The sequence below is a fragment of the Megascapheus bottae genome, chromosome 14 (genome assembly GCF_031878675.1).
Source record: "Megascapheus bottae isolate mThoBot1 chromosome 14, mThoBot2.hap1, whole genome shotgun sequence".
Classification (NCBI taxonomy): Eukaryota; Metazoa; Chordata; class Mammalia; order Rodentia; family Geomyidae; genus Megascapheus; species Megascapheus bottae.
Window position 1 is genome coordinate 27,557,743 of NC_143522.1, and position 13,406 is coordinate 27,571,148.

The following is a 13,406-nucleotide window of genomic DNA, read 5'->3' on the forward strand; positions in this document are numbered from 1 at the left end:
GACACTGGACAGTCCATCGCTAGCCACAACACAAGCTGCCTTTGCCCTTGGATGAGCTGCCCTGTGGGGCTAGATGGAGGGGTGGAAGGGGTGGCTCTTAAAACCTGCAAAAGACAACAAGACAACCCACCCAGATTCACCCCAGTAGGAGAATTTTCACCCTCACGTTTATTTACCTGCGAATGAGTTTCAGTTTGAAGAGGCCTTTATGTCTTTGAGGCAAAGCACCAAAGATATAAGCAATTTTCAACAAGAGTGCTACACATTTGTCTTTATAACAATTTGTGTGTAACAGCTTTTATGCAAATGACACTAAAGTGGCACCTTTTTTTCTAAATTGGACATTTTTATGGTTATAATTTTCTTCTGTAATAACAGAAAAAAAAGAAGGCCGTCCCAGTGGAGTTGAACATTTCATCTTCAAGCACTGTCTTATGAAGTTGGAATGACAAGTTTCTTACATCTGAACCAAGAAAGACAAAGGAAAAAGAAAAACGTGCTTTGTCTCCCCATCTTAATTTTTCAGGGGTAGTTACACTTTGGGTGCCCCCTTCAGCATCCCTCAGCACTTAGAATGGTCTCGAGAAACTACCACTTCTCATCGAGGCACTAAAGAATGGCTCTTTCCTTGCTTCTAAAAGGAGAAACATCAATCACCTAGTTGCCTTTCAGTTTCAAGACATTGTTGGGTCCTTTCCATTTATGCCATCTCTCCCTCAAGTCAGACAGGTGACTTTTATAGACAACGAGGTTTAATTGACTACAAAACAATGGAATTTACATACAGTATTCCAAGCAGCCCTCCCGAGGTACACATAGAATAATCCATGTTACTGTTGCTTAATCGACCGAAAATACTTTTCAGAGACAACAAAGACAGTGGGCTTTTTCAAACAATGACTTAAATGTATCCATGGACTCTGCCAAATACTATATATCTAAATTGTGGTATCAGAGGCCTTTGGGATGGGTAAAATCAGAAGGTCATAACAAGTGGTGGGGAGGAAGAGTAGAAAGAGTGGCTGAGAAGAGCTGCAAAAGACAAAAGGGAGCACCCCAAAGTATGTATCGTCTTGGAAAGGGGTGCCCCTTCTTTTTGTGGCCCTTAACCTCATTTGTAAAAAAAGAAAATTCTCCCCTGTCAGCTTTTTTAAGCCAGAGGGTCTTTTGCATGCATTTATGTAAATTTTCATATTAGCACTAGATTTTAGAATCTTCCAAATTTGAAAGAGAAGGAAAATGGAGAGGCCAGAGGTGGGGTAGTATCTCTCATATGGGGCCAATTAATACATCACAGAGCAGAGACTTGAGTTTGCCAGTCCTGGGGCTTGAACTCAGGGTCTGGACCCCATCCTTGAGCTTTCTCAAGATTAGTGCTCTACCACTCTGCCATAGCACCACTTCCGGCTTTTTCTGTGTATGTGGTACTGAAGAATCAAACCCAGGGCTTTGTGTACACTAGGCAAGCACTCTACCACTAGGCCACACTCCTGCCCCGAGGGTTAGGATATCTACTCTAACCCAATAATTAAGAAACTTCCAGATGTTTAGCATTCAGGGAAGAATCTATCCTTTGTAAACTTTCATGTTTATTCCTTTTGGAGCTTCTATAACAAAATGCCTTTGGCTGGGTGATGTATACAGAAAAGAAGTTTGTTGCTCACTGTTCTGGAGTTTGAGAAGTCCATGGTTAAGGTACTGGCAGAGTAGGGCCTGGTACTGGCTGGCTCCCTACCTCTAGATTATGTCTTCTATCTTGCCTCTGTCTGGTAAAGAATTAAAAGTTTCCTTCATCCCTCTTTTAAAGGATACAAATAGGAACCAAGATGGACAGAGGGCACCTGTCATACACTCTGCCTTGCAAGTCCCACCTGAATCCTGTCACAGGGAGCATTCAAATCATTTTAAGTCCAGGCATGTGGATGCAGGAAGGTCATACACATTGACAGCAGCAAGCCATCGGCAAGATGGATCCATTTCATTGGTTCTTCCAGACTAAAATGAAGTCCTTCAGTACAAAGTATAAAACATTATAAACAGATGTTTAGATGGCTGTTGATGTGAGATTCCTTTTCTTCTCACCACGGACCTAAAATAATAAGGCTCCTGAGATGCTATCTACCTGTGCTTGACTTCTTTCCTGGAGCTACTCAGGCTTTCATCTACCTGCCATGTTCTGCCCTGAGCAGGCCCTGTGGGCTCAGAGATGGTCCTGAGAGATATGGTGTCTGCTGTCTGGTCAGTCCACCATGGTTCTCTCCTCTCTTTCCCCTGGACAGTATGTTCTTGTTGCTGGGACTTTTATGAATTTCCTTAGGGATTTGCAACCCATCTGAGCACATTTTTTTCCTTTCTAAATGAGGCATTTATACTATGTATAAAATGAAAAAGCTATTTTTATTATGAAAGGAAAATAAGGCTCTAAGTAAAATTAGTTTAAACTGAATGTTGGCCCTAGTTTTATCAACAGAGTTTGAATCAGAATAGTTTGAAATAACAAATATGATTTGGAAGCTAATATAGTACACATGCATGTACATACATATATGCAGTAGACACACATGTCACACACACACACACACACACACACACACACACACACACACACACACACACACAGTAGATCTGTGGTATCTGCTGGGGATGGGTCCAAGGAGACCAGTATTGAAGAAAATCCACACATACCCACGATGCAGAGTACTGCAGAGACTTGAGTCTTTTTTCCCATACTGCTTCCTAGCCTCTGCTAAAGACATGCTACTTCTCAACCAGTCTACACTCTATCTCTTTAATGAAGCACTTTTCCATTTAACTTGCTGTGGGAACTCCATGTGCTTTAGAGAGGCAGCTTCTCACAAAATTTAGGAAAGAGAAATGCAGCAGATCACACAAAAATTTAAACTTATGATAATGTGGGACTTACTGAGAGCTTCTCCTTATCAACTGAAATGCATAATACATGTATGGAAATTTAAAAGTTTTGTTTCTTGACATTTCATATATATACATATATATGTATGCAAACCATATTTGATCAAAAACATATGGAATGAATCTACTAATAAGGCAGACTTATATGAAATTATGTGTGTGTGTAGAAGCTAATTAGTTAATATGTAGGCATTATTTGCATGCATGATCCATGTGTGTGCGCGCACACACGCACACACACACACACACACACACACACACACACACACACACACACACCTGTCCATGTGGAGACGTTCTTTATGAGTGCACTTCTATAATTCTGGTCTTCTGGCCAGCATACTTGCCCTGGGTGGCCATTTTGTATTCCCATACAGTCCCCCTCATCGACAACCCAGGGTTTCCAACATGGCAGTCCACTTGTGGGTGTATGGGCCTGGCTGACCTTTATCTCATAAATCTTTCCATTCCAGTCCGCAAGTTCTCAGGAGGCTTGTCCTTCCTGCAGTATGGTGTCCACATTAGAGAAGTGGGAAGGTCAGGATGACCTTGAAGGAAACACCTGATTTGAGCTCCACCCCATCACCATCACAATATTTAAAGAAATGATTATGTGCTCGGGAAGAAGGATGATGAGGGACATTCACTCAACAGCTCTTTAGTAGGAATTAAGACTTTCCCCCTCCCCCAAAGAAGTCATATGAGGTAAACTGAGTTTCAGACTGAGAGGTGCCTGGGTGCTGGTGGCTCCAGAGCAGTCTGCGGTCCAGGCTGCAGATAACTGTCATGGGAGATCCAGTCTGGGGCTTGGTCTCCTTGCATAGACCATGCTGGTCCTCCCTGGCCAACTCAGGGATCAACGTGTACCCCGCTCTCTGTCCTCACAGAACCCACATATTGAAGCATGTTGTCATCCTGAACTCACTGCATAAGGCAAGCGATTTACATGGCTCCTTTGTGAGCATTCCTTCACACAGGAAGAAACTCATTAAAATCTCATGAAACCCTCTGCATAGCATGTGAAGCAATGTGAGCTGCTGACCTTAAGTTAATATGTGTGTGTATTCAAGGGGAGGGGCAGGAGGTACAGCTTGTCACAGATCCAGCTGCCACCAAATAGGAGGCCTCCTTAGCATATTTTAATTACTGACTGGCTGCCCCTGTAAATAAATGAGCCAGTGGCTGGAGCTCGGAGCGGACTGGGGATCGGAGCAGAGGCGGGAGTCCCAGCGGCCCCTCCACTAGCAGCCAGGCTGAACTTGGGTATGATTGTGATAGGAGGAAGAAAGGCTGCTGGTCTACCTGGGATTAATGAGTACCCAGGGAATGGGGGATGGCTCTAGGCTGAAGGCAGGGTCATTAAATTCTGTTGGTCATTAATCCCCTAGAAATGCCCAGGGCTGGGGTCATTATTCTTGGGAGATAAAAAATTCAGGACCAAACAGCATAAAGAACATGAACATTGTGCATTTCTCAGATTGGCAGTGTGGTTTTTCAATTTGTTGGCAGAATCCAATCTCAGAAAGCAAACCTCCTTGTCACAGGTCCGTTGCCTACGCGTTGATCAACTCTGCTTTAACTTTTAATTCGACTGCTTTTCTCTACCGTGTGTACCTACTGTGCAGCGGGAGCTGTGCGCAGCGTGGCTCTCTTTTTACAGAAGGCCGAGATTATACTCTTGAGTTTAATGATGAAGACGCTGGAGGTTAGTGAGTGTGACAGGGATGAAGTCACACCACTAAACAGCTCTGACCAGCCCAAGTCTGCAGCTAGCTCTTCCTTATTTATTTCTGATGCCATTTCCATCAGTCATAGCTCTTTATCCAACTGTTCATTATTATTTAAAGCAGCATAACAGGCCTCAAATGCTTTAGATCCACTCTGCTCATTGATGGACATGACAACAGAAGCTCAGCTCCTCTTTGAAATTTTTACAGGGCTGGGTGCACTGAGATACATGCGATCTGTTTTCAGGGGTGATTAGGTGTTTCAAAGCTGGCCAGAATCAAGCTACACTAATGAGGTGATAGCAAATGAGACCTGCAGACAACTTGACCACTCTGTGCCTCCCTTTCTAAAATTTGCAAATTGGGGCTAATGCTGATACTATCTTCTGATGCTGAGGCGGGGATGGAAGAACTGCCTTGGAAGGACCCTTGAGTTTAGGATTATTGACAGAGATTGGGGGTAAAATGAAAGCGAGGCCGGACAAAGAAAACTGCCATAGGATTAAGCCATGTAAGTTAAGTTAATACGGCGAATGAGAGAGGGCACTGTAGCAGGCTGTGTTCATTAACCTCCTCAAGTGTGTCATGCATGACCTTTTGCATTTGCTGGTCTTGGAAACTACTTGGAAATGGCTTCCTTCATCAGTCGTCATTTGGGTACTCACTAGCTACTTTCTGCCCCTGCGAATGCTGATGGCAGCAGGACCAGTCCTATTTGTTGTTCAACTTTCAGATAGTTTGCACTGGTCTCATGAGCTCTTTTGCATGCAAAAGAGAAAAGACATAGCAGAGTGTGAAAATACTTTGAATACCAAGGAGGACGTGCTTGGAACATTCTATGCAAGGACCCTGCAAGTGAGGGCTTTCATCTTGACTCCACAGGGCTGTTGGGTCTTTAGATGGTTAAGACAACCAAGCTTTATTTTCCAGCTGACAGGCCGATTGGAGACATTCAGGCAACCGCTAAAACTTCGGCTTGTCCAGCATTAACAGAGGCAAGAAAATGGCAGAGTTGTATATCACTTATATCACTGTCATTAATTTGCAAGAGTGCATTTATTATATTAGTTTATTGGAAGTATTTTACAATAATAGCGGAAAATAGAACAAATTATTTTGCACCAAGAAACTTTTCTTCCATTTATGTTATTTTCCAAGTGTAATCACTGTAGAAATTCAAACTTAATTTGGCTTTCTTTCTTTCTTTCTTTCTTTCTTTCTTTCTTTCTTTCTTTCTTTCTTTCTTTCCCTCCATACCCCACCACCACCTTTGCTCTTATCTGTACTGGGTGTATTGGGGTTTGAACATGTGGTCTCATACTGGCTAGGCAGGTACTCTACCATTTGAACTCTGTTTTGTTATTGTTTTAGGTAGAGTGTTGCATTTTTTTTGCCCAGGCTCACCTTGAACTGTGATCTTCCTACATCTCTCAAGGAGTTGAACTTCTCCCATGTCTACCTTGTTTTGTCTGGGATGGGCTAGAACCTCAGTCTTCTTGGTCTCCACTTCCCTAGTAGCTGAAATTGTAGTGGTGCACCATCATGCCTCTCTAATCTAGCTGTTTCTGATTAATATTAATCCAAGGTGTATAAGTTGAAGGGCTTCACTTGCTTTGAACCCTTTCTTTAGAAAACTCACTATTCAACATTATTTAATGGCCACAGTTGAATATGATCCAGTATGTTTTCTTTTGCTCTGTTATGCATGGGGCTTGAACTCAGGGCCTGGGTACTATCTCTGAAATTTTTTGTTCAAGTTCAGCTCTCTACTACTTTGATCCACAGCTCACTTCCAGTTTTCTGGTAGTGAGTTGGAAATAAGAGTCTTATGGATTTGTCCTTACTGGCCTTGAAATGTGATCCTCAGATCTCAGTTGAGTAGCTAGGATTACAGTTACGAACCACCAGCATCTGGCTATGTGGACCAGTTTGGAGCAAGGACCAAGTATAGCAGTGTGCCTAATTGAGAAAACGGTGTTCAAAATGTGTCCTAAATGGGGTCCTAAATGTACTCTTTCTCCTGAAAAGGATTTTCCTGTGCCAATCACGAGCCTGACCACACTTCCAGGTACTTCCCAAACATGGAGGCTTGGTTTTCAACTTGCCTATTGATCAACCAAGCATGCCTTTACATTCCCTGTCACATCTCTTCATCAGATAGATTGAGTTTCTGCAGTCCCAAAAGTTCCACCACTTGCCTGGAACACTTGATATCTGCAAGTGCGATGGCACATGTGTGTGTGTGGTGCGTGGTGATATCACTGCTTCACTCTTTCACTTGATGTGAACTTCAAGGCACAAGTCCAACACTGGTTCACAAACTGCAAAGCGATTTCTCCAGAGGAGGGCAGACTGTGATTTGGTGGTGTGGAGAGTAAGGTGCATGATTTGCCTAGGTGGGGCTGGTCAGGGAATCCTCCGGTGAGGTATGGAAGGGTGCAGCCTTGAGACAGTATTCTAGCTTGGGAGGCAGAGAGTACGAAAATGAGCACAGGCTGAGTGACATGACTTACCACGTGACAAGTGCTATGAAAAAGTGAACAGAACTTGGACTTGGGAGCCAGAGTCATATCAGATGTTTTCAGATAGCTCTCAAAAGAGGCAATGACTCTGCAGAGACCTGGAAAACTAAGGGTGAGAACATGGTGATGACTGAGCGGAATGTTGACGAATGAGAGGGAGGCTGGCAGGGTAAGGCCAGGAAGAAGGACTTTCCAAGCAGTGGCAACGTAAGTGCAATGGTCGCAAGGTTGGAAGTAGTGGCTTGTGTTTAAGAAAGATGTCCAGGGTATGCAGAGTAAGGAAAGAAAAGTCTCTTGTGCAGTGAAACCAGAGACATGCAGCAGGGCAGGGTTGTATTGGGTCTGTGGACCGCAGGGAGGAGATTGGATGTTAGTTTGTCTGTCCTGAGAAACTCCATCAATGGCAGGCTTGGAGAGGTTTTTCATTTCTTTCAGGAGCTCTTTAGCTATGCTGTAAGGATAAGAAGGGAAGGCCTAACCAGAAATGGTTTGGGGCCAGAATCCAGGAGGGAAGATGGTGGTGATTTGGAGGGAGGGTAGCAGCAGAAATGGAGCAGGCAGCAGGTGGACTGGAAGCATCCTCTGCAAGTAAGACAACAGACTCGCCATTCATTATGAACTAACCAGCTTGAGGGTGCAAGGGTGTGCACTCCGTCCTATTTGTTGTCTGCTGCTGTCCTCAGATTCCAGGAAGATCCAGTATAGCCTGGGTAAGAGAGAAGCCATAAACATCAGGGCCACCCACTCTGGAGCAGGGGTCCGCAGAGTACAAAGGAGGAAGCTGTGTTCTGAGACTGCAGCTAATTTCCCATGTTAGCCTTGGCAATGGAGTCTCTGCATAGGCCTTAGAATCTGGGTCTGCCCCAAGGATGGCCGGGATTCCATTCAGGTAAGAGTTTCTCGATTGATCACATACCTTTCTTTAATTTTATCTCTCTGTCCTTCGAGTGTTAGAATGAAGGTCAGGATGGGATGATCTGTACGTTGTGAATTGAAGCTGAGGACCTAAGTCAAGCAGGATCAGCCAGCAAGCTCTGTGCTGGTTGTAAGAAGAAAGGGCAAGGGGGAAGCCTGCCCTTTTCCTGGCTTTGGATTCCAGTAGCTGTGTGGCCTTAGCTGACCTCCAGCGGCCATAGCACCAATCAAGGTGCAATGCATTCATAAACTCCTTTGTTCTATGGCGACTCCTTTGTATAATGACTTAAAGATAGTGAACATACACATTCAAAAAAGGAAAACTAGCACACTTATATCAGCTGGTCACAATGTCTGCCAAGGGACGGACACTGTGCAATCTTTCCCTTCAAAGTGCTTTCTATGATCCTGTCTTATCAATGAACAACAATTGTGAGTCCGGAAGGTTAAGCTCTTTATTCAGGGCTAGAAAGAGGTTAACCTGAGAACTTGAGTCTACTCTTCCTACCGGTGGCTGGCTGACTCAAAAGCCTGTTCTGTTTGAAGTCAACTACAGATCTTTGCTGGGTTCTTATTTAGCCTTACTTTACCGAGAAGTCCCTCAGAGAGACTCATACACCAGTGACCATCCAACCCAGGCCGTGGGCATGGATTGTGGCCCATCTATGGCAAGGCCACATGCATTAAACTTGGCTTTCAGACTCCAGTTGAGCCTGTCATGTCACACAAAAATTGTGTGACCTAGCTTGGTAGTAGCGTTTGCTGTGAAGGTATCATTTACTGGTAAGCGTATTTTAGTACACTGTTATAGATCTCTTCACTCAAGCAGCTGTCTAACATGTTGAATAGTCTTTCATCTTGTCAAACACTTCCATTCGCCTTTCTACAGCTTTCTCAGCCAGCATGTACACACCTAATCAATCTCATGCCACTGTCTCCAGACTTCCAAACCCAAAGCACGGCCCCAACCACTCTCTTAAAGAGACAATCCTCTCTCCCTCCCTCCCTCCCTCTGACTGTCTGTCTGTCTGTCTGTCTGTCTGTCTCTCTCTCTCTCTCTCTCTCTCTCTCTCTCTCTCTCTCTCTCTCTCTCACACACACACACACACACACACATAGAATTGCTGAATGATAGAGGGTGCTTTCATCAGTGAGGGTGCAGGCATTTGTGATGCCAAAGGGAAGTCCTGTTCTGCAGAATTAGTATATAGGGTTTTCCACCTTTCAGTATCAGAGCTCACCTCCACTCTGGTCAGAGCTAACCTTTTCCCCTCTATGGTATCTACCCCATAATACTGGTGTGTTTGGGCTCAGTCTCTGCATCAACGTTTGTCTTCTAAGCATGGCCTACCATCCCAGTCTCTGCCGGTCTGTCTGTCTGTCTGATGAAATCCTCATTATCCTTCATGTTCAGCTCAGACACAAAGACCCTGCGTCTCCTAGCGTGGCTGGCTTTGTCCTCGCTGCCCCATGGGTCCTTGCTGCGATTCTATTATCTATATCCATAACACTGGGGACATACATCCTGTCTGTCTCTGGGAGGCAGCCCACAATCCCATTCCCCTTCTTTACCCTGCTGGTGCCTGAACACTCTGCTCTGCTCTGTGCTCTCCAGACCACCATCAACCAAGGAGATGCAAACAAGTGGGACGCAAGCAGAGGTTTGCAAAGCACTCATTGGGTTGCCCTTTCCCTCTGTTATGTCTCTGCTATAGCTGGGGAGCTAGCCCAGACTGGGCTCACCCACTGGAGAAGAGCAGAACCCTATCACCCCAGCTGTCCCTGCCAGCTGCAGACATGACAGGAAGCCTGGCAAGGCCATCACATGGCCCAGGAGAAGCTAATGATCTCAGTGTGTGCCTGGGACCCCAGGAAGCATGGTACAGTGAATATTGGTGGCTGTAGACGCCCTCCAAACCTACCTTCTGCCTCATTAAACTCTACGTCATATTTATTTCCTCATGGCCCAATATTTAATAGGAAGCCAAGGAATATTCATTGAGCTGGAGACAATATGATTTTCAAAATATGCCCCTCTGATAATCTCCCTGAATTACTTTATGGTTAACTTGGGCCTTTTGTTATGCAGCATGAAATTTAACATGGTTTTCTCTCAGGAGTCCAAGTTTTAGAGGCCCCATTGATAGATTGAACCTTCAGTCAGGCCAAGTCAGAGGACAGACCCACTTAGAACCACCTTCCCAAGCTCTGTGCAAAGCCCACCTCTCTTCCTAACTATGCTTACATGGGAGATACTAATAAACAGCTCTGAGATTTTCATTGCAAATCCTTTATTACATATGCAGATGGCTGTACAAAGGGCAGAGATTACTGAGGCATTACTTAATAGTCATCCCCTAAACCAGTGAATACGAGTCTGATGTGAAGAAGCCAGGAGATAAAATGTCAGCAATTTTAAAATATCAACACGAATCTAAAACCCTGTCTTTGAAGTTAGCCATAGACTATACCTGTCTCACTTTTCCTCAGCATGGAATTTCTGGTCCCAGTTTCACACATACTGCGAAATGGTTCACACAAAGAAGGCACTGAAAAACTGGTAGATGGGTGCTCTGTTTTGGTCTTTCTTCAGAGATTATTTGTCTATAGATATGCATGTACACGCGTACACACATATGTGGTAGTGGGCTAGAGGTGTCACTCACTTAAACATGTCAGCCCCTTTGACTTTCACAAGATGGTAAAAAGTCAGCTGAGGTCTCAGCTCTGAGGAATTTGCATCTCTTTGAATATGATGCTTGAAAAACCCTAGCGATAGATTAAATTTTGCCAAGGAGAAAATGAGAGAGAGGTTTCCATCTCTCAGGTCTGTGGGGAGGATCTTTATGGCTGATTTACTTTTTAAAAATAAATGTTTCTTTATGTGTTTCCCTCAGTTCCTGGCCAGGCTGCCACTATCATACAAGCTGTAACTTCTGCTAGTCCTATCAGCTCAGGAACAGTAAGTCAGCCTACTTCTAAGTACAAGGTGAAGGGATATTTCAATCTGTCGGCATAGACCTTCTGTGTTTTCTGATTAAAATTTGCAAGCAAACCTTGGAATAAACTGTACCTGACATGACTTCTAAAATAATTTATGCTCTTTGCAAACCTCGAATGTAGGGATTGATTTGAGTGTCTGCCATCATATTTCAGATGATCAAAAATGGATCACTGCTCTTAAATGAATTTAATGACCAAAGAAGATACTTCAAAAAAGGAAAGTAAGAAAAGAAGAAGGAAACAAAGAAAGGAAGGAAGAAAGAAAGTCTTAGAGGTTAGAAAACAATATTCCTTGTCTGAAGTTGCCTAAGGGAGCAATTCTTTTCTTCCAAAAGTGGGTATATATCATTGAACACTTGAAAAATGCAGACATACAAAGAGAAAAAATTACTCATAATTAAGCAATTCAGAGAAATCCATTGTCAGCACAAAGCATTTTTTCTTCTAGTATTAATGCTTTTTTCTAAATAGGTAGGATTCTAAACCAAGTCCAGTTTTTGTTCTCTGACTTACATCACTTGCAATAATTATGATAATGATGATGGTGGTGACTTTTTTTTCAGATGAAGGAAAAGAGGAAAACCAAGAAAACCCTGGCAGATAACGTAAGAGGTACACTGGTCATGACTCATAAAACATGGAGGGAGGAAGAGGAGGCGAAAGAGTGACAAGTACAAAGCCAGGCTTAGGAGTAGGAAAGATTCTGGGGGAGGAGAGAACCTTGGAGAGAGGAAAGCAGAGATTCACAGTAACATGAGAATAGATTAGCCTCATAGAGCAATCATCAAAGATTTGTTAAGGAAGGAATAAAAGAGGGGAAAAAGGGAGAGAAGAAAGAATGGGAGAAGAAGGAAGGGAGAGAGCAAAGAAAGGAAGGGAGAGAGGGAGAAGAAAAAAGGGAATAGAAGAGGGAGGGAAGAAATATGTCAGGAAAGAAGGAAGAAAAGAAGGGAACAGGGAAGGAAGGAGGGAGGGTAAAAGAAGAAGGAAGAAAAGGAAAGGGAAAAGGAAGGAAGAGAGGTAGGGAGCATGATGACTGGAAAGAGGAAAGGAAGGAAGGAAGGAAGGAAGGAAGGAAGGAAGGAAGGAAGGAAGGAAGGGAGGGAGCATGATGACTGGAAAGAGGAAAAGAAGGAAGGGAGGAAGGACGGAGGGAGGGGGAAAATAAAGATAGGAAAGAGACAAGGAGGGAAGGGCAGAAGTGAAGTAGGAAATAAGGAATGAAGGAAGACTGTGAGAAGGAAGGAAACCGAGAGGGAGGGAGAAAGGTAGGAAACAACACAGGGAGGGAAAGAGGAAGGATAAAGTAGGCAGGAAAGAAGGAAGAAAAGGGAAGATTCAAGGAAGACATCAATTGCTCCCATACCCATGTGACAGTAGAGCTTTTGTCAGACATGAAGTTTATTATCTACTATAAATCTGATTTCTAGAAAGCCAACAATTGTTTTGTTTTGTTCTCCTTTGGGAACACCCTTGAAAACAAATAACACAAAAATCCCATCAGAAAAGAGTGTTGTGGGCTGGTACTCCTCAGAGCGGACTCTGGACTGGGAGTAGCTTTTGAGCCTTAGTTACAGGGCTCCTGGGCTTGCTGGGGTGGGAGGGGTGGTGCAGAGGCCTTTGGAGGAGGAGCACACAGCAGCAGAGAGCAGGCTGGAGCCCCTCTCTCTGCAGCCACCTCTCCCTCCTCTGAAACCTGTGAGGTCCAGAGACCTTTTGGAGGACAAAGAACATTGTCTTGGAAGAGGGACATCCATACCTTTTATGACAAGGGCTCCAGGCACACAGTCCTGAGGCACTGGAGTAGAGCTACACCTCACCACTGTTTTCAAAGCTTTTGTAGAACAGAACCTGATTTTGCCTGATGAGGGATCGCTTTGTCTGTGGGTCACATGTCACCAAGGGTTGGTACCCAGGCCCAGAAAGGGGAAGGACTTCCTGAGGACCCACTCAAGAGCAGGCCTGGGACTGGACTCTCCATTGCTTCCTTGAAAAGGAAATATAGGTAGAAAAGAGGCAGGGAGGGAAGGGAGGAAGAGAGGTAGGAAATAAGGAAAGAAGGAAGACACCCTGCCCATATGCAAATGAGCCATTTGGAGAATCTTTTTTTTCCCCCCTTCTTTCCTTTTTTCCTTTCCTTACAAAATATCCCTTCAATTCCCAAGTGGTATAGATTCTCAGGAAAATAATTAATTTAACTGTACTCATTATATTTAGAATTTAGATGAGCATCTCACATGGAGGCCTAGTTAGAAATGAATTTTTTTTTCTCACTGATAAAGCAAAGCCAAGCAAAGCTTCGGTTTAA